A 10,000-nucleotide genomic window follows, 5' to 3' on the forward strand; every position below is an offset into this window, starting at 1 on the left:
CGCGCCCTAGGCTTCCGTGCTCGCCGCGGCGCCCTCCTACTCGTCGCGGCATCGTTTCGGCGCGAAAGTTCATCGCTCCTCGCCGCGACGGTCCGGCATCGGTCCGTCGCTCCAGCGCCATCCATTTTCGGGGCCGGTCGATTCGGCAGGTGAGTTGTTACACACTCCTTAGCGGATTCCGACTTCCGTGGCCACCGTCCTGCTGTCTATATCGACCGACACCCTTTCGGGGATCTCATGGGCGTCGCGTTAGGCACCTTAGCCGGACGTTTGGTTCATCCCACAGCGCCAGTTCTGCTTACCAAAAGTGGCCCACTTGGCACTCGCATTCGAGGTGACCAACCGCCCAGCGAAGCGTGCTGGCGGCGGCGGCCGGATGGGTCGGCTCCGTCGTTCGGGAGAGTCGGCCCGTTCCACCCGTTCCGAGTTCGAGAGTAGGTCGAGGCCGTGAACGGCCCCGGGGCCTCCAATCGTTCGCTTTACCGGATGGAATTGCGACGATCGAGCGCCAGCTATCCTGAGGGAAACTTCGGAGGGAACCAGCTACTAGACGGCTCGATTGGTCTTTCGCCCCTACACCCGGTTCCGACGATCGATTTGCACGTCAGAGGCGCTTCGGACTTCCACCAGAGTTTCCTCTGGCTTCATCCCGACCGGGCGTGGATCGCCATCTTTCGGGTCCCTGGTCGCTCGCTACGCCAGAGTCGGCCGAGTCGTACTCGGAAAAAGGGGAAACCGACCCGGGGGTGATGCGCCCGCGCGCAGCGCCTAAACTCGACGACAAAATAGGACTAGTTCAAGCCGCGGGATCTCACCGATGGGCGGAAGGAGGATATGGAAGCTGGCGCCCGGCAATTCCCCTTTTTGGAAGATGCGCCGGTCCCCTCTCGGGGAGGAGGGAAAAACAACCGCACGTCAGCCACGAGCCTTCCCTCTCCTATCTCTCTCGGGAAGAGAGAAAAAAGGAAAAGTTGCGGGCACCGCAGCAGCGACGGCGGAAGGCCGAAAACGCCGCGCCGGCGGGATCGGGCACGGCTCGGAGGCGGGTGAGGCGAGGAGAAGACGACGGCACGAGACCGACGACACCCCCCGACGACCCCCGGACGACTTTGCCACGACACCTCTCCCGATCGACGCCCTCCTACACGCTCTCTCGCTTTCGCTTCGCCTTCGGGGTTAGTCAGAGGTGGCCCCTACGACTCGCGAACGGCCAGGACTCCTCGGTCCGTGTTTCAAGACGGGTCGGGTGGGTTGCCGATGCACGTCGCTGACCCGGGGTGGCGGGCGGCTCGAGTAAAAAAGCGTCGCCGAGCGACCTCTCCGGAAACGGAAACGGGCGCGGGCGGGGTTGCCCCCGACAAGAACCCGAAACGTCGGCGAGGTGCGTGACGGCGAGGCCGCGCCAGTCCTATCCCGCCTCTCATCGCGCACGCGCCCGAGACGGTGGGGCGCCTAAGGAGCGACACACAGAGTGCGTCGCCCGCACGCGACTTCCGGCGGGATCAAAACGGACCGGCTCGCCACGTGTAACGGATCGTGTCAGATTTCCTCCGTTCCCGGCAGAAAGGGGCAGTTACGTTCGCGGGCCCGACGGCCGGTGGCCCCCGACTTCACAAGGTGGGAAGACGGGGGTTTTCAGGGTGATGAAACGCCTGCCGCCTACGGAAAAAAACCCGCGTGTTCGACCTGCACGCCGGGAACGGGTCGCGACGACGGACCGGAGGGGAAGTGCGTCCGGTGCCGGCCGCGCGGAGGTCGCGCCGAAGCGCCCGCGCCATGATTACGCCGAGCGATGAGAAGGGGACGGGTGCAGCGGAGTCGCGCGCGGAGGGAGCAGGAGGAAAGAAGAAGCGGCGGCGACGGATGCGGCGGGTTAGGGCCCGGCGGCAGCAGCGATCGAGAGGACGAGTCCCCTCCGTCGCAGCCAACCGACGCAGCCACCTACCGACGCCGCGGTCGTCACCACGTTTCCCTTCCCGCTATCCACGCGGCCCGTCTCCTTCGTCGGCGACGCGGGCACAAAAGCTGGCCCGCGGAGAACGAGTTCCCCGCGGACACGACGAACGACGACCTGTGCCGCGACGGCCTCTCTTTCAAGAACACACATCGAGTTTGGGCTCGAGCCTAGGCAGCACCGGACTGAGTCCCCCCGCGATCGCGGTGAGCGGTCCCACCCGTTTACCCCTGGGCGGTTTCACGTTCTCTTGAACTCTCTCTCCAAAGTTCTTTTCAACTTTCCCTCACGGTACTTGTCGACTATCGGACTCGTCCCGGTATTTAGCCTTGGATGGAGCTTACCACCCGATTTGGGCTGCGTTCCCAAGCAACCCGACTCTCGGATCGAAGGCCGTCGCTCGCCGTCCGCACCGAATGGGCCTGGCACCCGCCGCGGGCGGCCCCGATCGAGGGAACTCCGAACTATGCGAGACGAAAACGAACGGCTGCCTTCGACCCATGCGCCACACGTCCCGAAGCCTTTAACTTGCGACGGGATTCGGCGTTGGGCTTCTCCCGGTTCACTCGCCGTTACTAAGGGAATCCCGGTTGGTTTCTTTTCCTCCGCTTAGCGATATGCTTAAGTTCAGCGGGTCGTCTCGTCCGAGCCGAGGGCGGCGGTTTTTAGTAGAGTGTGGTGTTTGGAGGAGAGGAATCTCGATCGGTACCCTCCGTGTGACGACGGCTGGCCGATATAGCGCCCGTCCGACCGAAAATGAAGAAGCCAACAATTAAAAAAAAAGCGTGGGTCCTCCCCATCCGACGTTGCCTACGACGCGGCCACCTTTTTACGGTGCGACGGCCGTGCTCGTCGCGCTGCTCGAGGCGTCGCTGAGAGACACCTTCATGAGGCAGAGAGCGAGACGAGCAGGCGGCGCTTACGTCGGCAGTCGGTTAGGTCGGTGCTTTTTTTTTTGTTTTGTTCTCCCTTCGGCTGCTTTCGGACAGACTCCTCCTGCTCCTCCTCCACAGTGTTTCTTCACGCGGTCGAAAAGGGAAAAGACTCCGCGGTCTGCCAGCGGGAGACGAAGGAGGAGGCCGGAGAGGGTTTTAAAAAAAAAAAAGACATTGAAAGGAGTCAATTCTTTTTTTATTTTTCTTCCCCCTCGTCACTCGCTCCTGCGACGTCCCGGTTACCACCGTGCCGAGGACCGGGCGGGCACGGGGACGGCAAGATGTCGTTTCGTTAACGGAGAAAGACATGTAACGTTCCGCCTCTCGACCGGACGTGGCCCCGAGACAAGGGATCTCGGGGCCGCAATGTGCGTTCGAGGTGTCGATGTTCACTGAGTCCTGCAATTCGCATCAGTTCTCGCGGCTGGCCGCGCTCTTCATCGACGGACGAGCCGAGTGATCCCCCGTCCAGGGTTCAGCACTTGGGTTTTTTATATTAGTTTTTGTTTATATAGATTTAGTAGTGTGCGAGGAGGTCTGTGCGAGGAGGCGTGACGGCATTGCAATGTCGCGAGTAGTTTGTTTTTAGCTAGCGGCGGTGGCACAGCGGCTGCAAAAAAAACAAAAAACGATAAAGCGGCGACAAGGCAAAGAAGAAGCGGCCATCACTTGCGGTGGGCGAAAAAACAAACAGGTGGTAAGACGCGGAAGCAAGCAAGAAGAGCTGGGGCTTTAAAAACCTCCGCGTCACCACAAATCTATCTCTCGCTCCGCCTTTTATAGGTTTGTTTGCGCGCATTCGAGGCGTTGACGCCGACAGACAGAGGAGGTAGGCCGGAAAACAACAAACCAGTCTCGAACGGGAAAACGGTAATGATCCTTCCGCAGGTTCACCTACGGAAACCTTGTTACGACTTTTACTTCCTCTAAACGATCGGGTTCGGTCGTCTTCTCCAGGCATCGAACGCCGAGGCGTAGATGCACGAGTGTCGTGACGGACACGTCGCGCACTGCCCGGCGGCGTCGTCGGCCAGATCCGAGGACCTCACCGGACCGTTCGATCGGTAGTAGCGACGGGCGGTGTGTACAAAGGGCAGGGACGTGATCGACGCGGGCTGTTGACCCGCGCCTACCGGGAATTCCTCGTTCACGGGGTTGGTTACAGGCCCCGATCCCTATCACGGGAGGTGGTTCAGAGGTTTCCCAACCCTCTCGGGCCGGGGCGAAGTCCCCGCTGATACCTCCAGTGTAGCGCGCGTGCGGCCCCGGACATCTAAGGGCATCACAGACCTGTTATCGCTCCGCCTCGTGTGGCTTTCTGCCACCCGTCCCTCTAAGAAGTGCGTGAGAAAACCGACCCGGACCCGAGCGCCACGGAGGACGCCGAGCCCGCCGTAAAAATCACTGACATCGGCGCACTAGTTAGCAGGCCGGAGTCTCGTTCGTTATCGGAATCAACCAGACGGATCGCTCCACCAACTAAGAACGGCCATGCACCACCACCCACCGAATCGAGAAAGAGCTATCGATCTGTCAATCCTACCGGTGTCCGGACCGGGTGAGTTTTCCCGTGTTGAGTCAAATTAAGCCGCAGGCTCCACTCCTGGTGGTGCCCTTCCGTCAATTCCTTTAAGTTTCAGCTTTGCAACCATACTCCCCCCGGAACCGAACTCTGGTTTCCCGCAGGCTACCCGCCGGGTCATGGAAGCGAACGCCGGCGGATCGCCGGTCGGCATCGTTTACGGTCGGAACTACGACGGTATCTGATCGTCTTCGAACCTCCGACTTTCGCTCTTGATCGAGGAAAACGTGCTTGCCACACGCCATCGCTGCAGTTCGTCTTGCGACGATCCAAGAATTTCACCTCTAACGTCGCAATACGAGTGGCCCCGACCGCTCCCTTCGATCATTGCCTCGCCGTAGACGGAGACCGACAGACGTAGACGAGGCCCTCTTCCATCATTCCATGCTTATCGTATGCAAGCTTGAACAGCCCGCTCTGAGCACTCTAATTTTTTCAAAGTGAACGTACCGGCCGCCGCGGACACTCGGTTAAGAGCACCCTTGGAGGAGAAACCGCCGACCGCAACACGCGCGCAGACAAGACACGAAGCAGGGACTCGGAGCGGACCGGGGGGTTCAAAAAAAAAGAGGAACGCGCGGAAAGGGAGAGGGAGAGAAGCGCGGGGGTCAGAGTGCGGGGATGCGAATGAACACACCCAAACACACACACGTAGCACCCCCCCGTTAGACTACTCCCGGAACCGAACCGACGACCACTTGTTTTTTTTTTTCCCGGATCCCGATCACGACCTCCTCGTCCACCTCGCCGGCAGGACCGCGTGGCGGGTATGCTAGCGGTTGACACCGGCGGAAAGGGCCGGGAATGCGAACGGACGACCAAAGTCAACGACGGACGATGGCGCCGCCGCCCCGGGGCCGCTTGCGCGACCACGAACCCGAGTTCGGACTACGAGCTTTTTAACCGCAACAACTTTAATATACGCTACCGGAGCTGGAATTACCGCGGCTGCTGGCACCAGACTTGCCCTCCGGTTGGTCCTCGTTAACGGATTTGAAGTGTACTCATTCCGATCGCGGGGCCTCGACAGAGTCCCGCGTCGTTATTTTTCGTCACTACCTCCCCGTGCCGGGAGTGGGTAATTTGCGCGCCTGCTGCCTTCCTTGGATGTGGTAGCCGTTTCGCATGCTCCCTCTCCGGAATCGAACCCCGATTCCCCGTTACCCGTAGTAACCACGGTAGGCACTTAACCGACCGTCGACAGTTGATAGGGCGGACCCTCGAGAGACCCGTCGCCGGGCGTGAAAGCTCGTGCGATCGACCAGTGAGTTATCCAGAGTCACCAAAGCGGAGCGCGCCGCCCTATGAGCCCCGCCACCGAACGGACCCGCGAGCGGGAACGCCGACGACGGGAGGACGGAATGACGCGCATCGGTCTCAGTCTAATATGTAGCGCCGCGACCCGGAACGGCCGACGCGGGTGCCAGCGCGCGAGGCGTGGCGACGACGGCGCGCCGACCGATCGCGGCCTGTGTCACATGTATTAGCTCTAGAATTGCCACAGTTATCCATCGCCTCCGAGGAGGAATACGGTCCCGAGGATTAGGTCCGGTTCCTGAGCCATTCGCGGTTTCGCCCGTTCTAATGCGTGGCGTGAACTTACACTTGCATGGCTTAAGCTTTGAGACAAGCATATGACTACTGGCAGGATCAACCAGGTATCGTTGGAATTTGGGACTTTGTTTCGACAGAACGACAGACCGACCGACCGACCGACCGACATAAGACAGACAACTACAACGACGGGCACGTGTTTATTTGTTTTTCGAGGAGGTTCGCCGTCAGTAGAAGCGCGCTGCCCGCGCTGATGGCCTCTTTTTTGTTTCTCCCCTGACTTGGACCGAGACCGAGACTCAAAGAACGAAAGCGACCAACGTCGACAACAACAACGACAACGGCACCCTTGACAGCGATACATACGACAAACGACAAGCAGCACGACGGCAGTGCACACGGACATCGAGGGTCAAGGTGCAGACTGAACTCGCCGAGGTCGTCGTCATCGTGGTCGCCATCGATTCCGTCTCGTCGTCGTCGTCGTCAACGTCCACGTCACAGCCGGCCGAGAAGAGAGAACAGACGACAGCGTCGACAACAACAACATCGACAACGGCACCCTTGACAGCGATACATACGACAAACGACAAACAGCACGACGGCAGTGCACACGGACATCGGAGGTCAAGGTGCAGACTGGAATCGTCGAGGTCGTCGTCATCGTGGTCGCCATCGATGCCGTCTCGTCGTCGTCGTCGTCGTCTTCGTCGTCGTCGTCGTCATCAACGTACCAACCGACCGAGACGAGAGAGCAAGCAACAACGTCGACAACAACAACGACAACGGCACCCTTGACAGCGATACATACGACAAACGACAAACAGCACGACGGCAGTGCACACGGACATCGGAGGTCAAGGTGCAGACTGAACTCGTCGAGGTCGTCGTCATCGTGGTCGCCATCGATGCCGTCTCGTCGTCGTCGTCGTCTCCGTCGTCGTCGTCGTCGTCGCCAACGTCAACGTCAACATCACAGCCGTCATCGGGGAGGAGCTGGACCAGGGCAGCGGCGGCGTAAATTTTCCCGTCACCTTCGTCGTCGCCTTCGTCGACCGACCGACCGACCGACCGGCGTCGTGTTCGTGCTCGGAAAACCGAGGAGAGACAACGTGCACATGGCGCGTTCTCGCAAGCGGCTCCTCGGTCCGATTTTTTTGGGCGGCTTTTTCGAGCTTTTTTTTTTTTTTCTCACCCTTTCGTCCGTGCGACGGCGAACGTTAGGGGAAAAAAAAAAAAAAAAAAAAAACGACAACAACGCGGCGGACCGGGCGAACAACATCGTCGACACACACGACATTGACGACCGGTCCCCCTTTTCACAATCGCATCGAGATAAAAACGAACGAGTCCGATTCGAGCACCGAGTCGCGAGCGGGAGGACTGTCGGTGCAAGTATCGATCACTGACGTGAGCGCTTCGCCGGACAGAGGATGGCTCATCCGGCAGCCGTGCAAATCGACGGTATGGGAAGAACGAACAAGAAGAGCAACGACTTGATCGGCGGCTTGGGAACTGCGGACGGTGAAAACGGGTTAATCGACTGCGACCACGACTGCTCGATCGATCTTCTTTGGCGCTAACAAAGGTGGAGGTGGCGCAAGAAGGGACTAGCGCTATCACCGTCCACGTATCAGAAGATGCGGCGGCAGACGTCGACGCTTATGCGTTGTCGGACGAGAAGTCGCTGCAGCACGTGTACCGCGAGCGGGACGTCCAAGGTTTTGCCAGACGGAAAGAAATCGGGTGTCAGCGAACGTTCACACGGCTGTGAGATCGGACGCTGACAGGAGTAGGAGGCGGCAGGCAGGCGGCGGTTACGGCGGCGGCGCCTGCTGCTGCTCATCCTCCTGTTTGCTGCGGCGACTTCCAGGACGGGAGAGCATCGAACAACGTACGTATGGTTACAAGGGGATCAGGATCTACATAGTGCATCCCCCGCGGCTATTTTTGTTTGTTTGTTCGCTCGTTCGTTAATTCGTTCGTTCGTTCGTTCGTTCGTTACAATGTACGTTTTTCCGTTCGACGGCGGCAGAGAGCGGCGGCGTTTCTCCCTAATCCGGAGGATTTATCGGTCGCACAGCGATGGGTCGTTCGGCCGATCATCGAAAGATTCGCAGGTAGTGGTTGAATGGCAGAACGGCAGCAACAACAGCGGCGGCTGAGAGCGGCGAACGCTGAGGCGGAAGCAGAAGCTGCAGCAAACGTATCGGCTAAACATGGTGGACATAGATATGGCTGACGACGCGGGTACCACGACGACTATGGAACCAGGAAAAGGAGCCGTTAGTTGTTCCAACATATCGTTCGACACGTCGAGCAGCCCTAGGTCCACGGAGAAGCACACACACGTACCACGTATTATAACCTAACGACGATGAGCGGGCGCACGGTTGGCAGGAACGAAGGCGGCGGATCAAAACAAGTTGGAGCGCGGCGACAGCGATAACGGTGACAGCCCTAGGCGGCGGAGATGCCACTTTCTGACGCCTTTGCGACAAGCCCGTAGAGACGTTCCGGACCACCACGAGGCAAAGAGTCGCTGCTCCGACGAACCGACACACCAAAGTGTGCTTCCTACCGAACATGTTTTATAAAACTTTCAAACTGGAAAACCCCAGAAATGGTGTTGGTATTCGTCCAGACCCACCTCCGACACCTGAAAATGGTGGTCAAAAAAAACGTCGATTATACGAAGCGACATTTCTGGTCGGCGATTTTCCAGTTTTACGCCTACTGCCACATGGGGATGTCGGTAGGCGTCGCAAAGTGCCTTCTCGTAGGCTAGGCACACCAGGACTTTGTCATTTTTTTCCCCCTTGACATTCCTGGTCCGGTCTATTCCGATTTTACACCTACCGCCACGTGGGGGTGGCAGTAGGCGTCGAAAAGTGCCTTCTCGACCGCTAGCGACACCACTACTTGAGGCCTACTGGAGGGCCCGCACACCGACTAGGAAGCCGCGGAGTCGACCCCGGGGGCCTCCGCTTCTCGCCGCCGCTCACTTGGACGCCTTCCGCAACCTGTGGTCCCGCTCGGGGCCGCCGGGAGCCTCGCCGACCTGACCGGTGTCGGTAGGCGTCTGGAAGCGCCCGGCCGACCTGGACGAGGTCCCCCTGGCCCCCGGGGGACACCCCTTAGTTGGATGGGGGTGCTGTCCCGGGCACACATGCAACCCGCGGCCGCCTACCGACAGCCCCCGTCGCTCGATCGCTACTCCTTTCCAACATATGTCGGAGAAGCCGGGCGGTTGTGAAACCCCAGAAATGGTGTTGGTATTCGTCCAGACCCACCTCCGACACCTGAAAATGGTGGTCAAAAAAAACGTCGATTATACGAAGCGACATTTCTGGTCGGCGATTTTCCAGTTTTGCGCCTACCGCCATGTGGGGGTGGCAGTAGGCGTCGAAAAGTGCCTTCTCGACCGCTAGCGACACCACTACTTTATCGAGCTCTGGAGGCCCGCACACCGACTAGGAAGCCGCGGAGTCGACCCCGGGGGCCTCCTGGCGTCGCCGCCGCTCACTTGGACGCCTTCCGCAACCTGTGGTCCCGCTCGGGGCCGCCGGGAGCCTCGCCGACCTGACCGGTGTCGGTAGGCGTCTGGAAGCGCCCGGCCGACCTGGACGAGGTCCCCCTGGCCCCCGGGGGACACCCCTTAGTTGGATGGGGGTGCTGTCCCGGGCACACATGCAACCCGCGGCCGCCTACCGACAGCCCCCTTCGCTCGATCGCTACTCCTTTCCAACATATGTCGGAGAAGCCGGGCGGTTGTGAAACCCCAGAAATGGTGTTGGTATTCGTCCAGACCCACCTCCGACACCTGAAAATGGTGGTCAAAAAAAACGTCGATTATACGAAGCGACATTTCTGGTCGGCGATTTTCCAGTTTTGCGCCTACCGCCATGTGGGGGTGGCAGTAGGCGTCGAAAAGTGCCTTCTCGACCGCTAGCGACACCACTACTTTATCGAGCT

At 59.7% G+C, this 10,000-nt stretch overlaps 2 non-coding genes and 1 pseudogene across 2 annotated transcripts in view; all 3 read right to left on the reverse strand.

Annotated features, from left to right (window-relative positions):
• LOC145273710 (large subunit ribosomal RNA) overlaps window positions 1–2,612 on the reverse strand; it is a 5,721-nt gene extending 3,109 nt beyond the window's left edge. Inside the window, exon 1 of the ribosomal RNA XR_013866497.1 lies at window positions 1–2,612. This exon is cut by the window's left edge and continues 3,109 nt beyond it. This is a non-coding gene — a ribosomal RNA (large subunit ribosomal RNA).
• A 595-nt stretch (window positions 2,613–3,207) lies between these two features.
• LOC145273707 (5.8S ribosomal RNA) lies at window positions 3,208–3,365 on the reverse strand. Its single transcript, XR_013866494.1, has one exon. It is a non-coding gene; the product is annotated as a 5.8S ribosomal RNA (ribosomal RNA).
• A 395-nt stretch (window positions 3,366–3,760) lies between these two features.
• Window positions 3,761–6,132, reverse strand: LOC145273702 (small subunit ribosomal RNA; annotated as a pseudogene).
• Window positions 6,133–10,000: the final 3,868 nt, after the last annotated feature.

This window comes from Euprymna scolopes, unplaced genomic scaffold (genome assembly GCF_053919585.1).
Source record: "Euprymna scolopes isolate OS-2025 unplaced genomic scaffold, ASM5391958v1 sca139, whole genome shotgun sequence".
Taxonomy (NCBI): Eukaryota; Metazoa; Mollusca; class Cephalopoda; order Sepiida; family Sepiolidae; genus Euprymna; species Euprymna scolopes.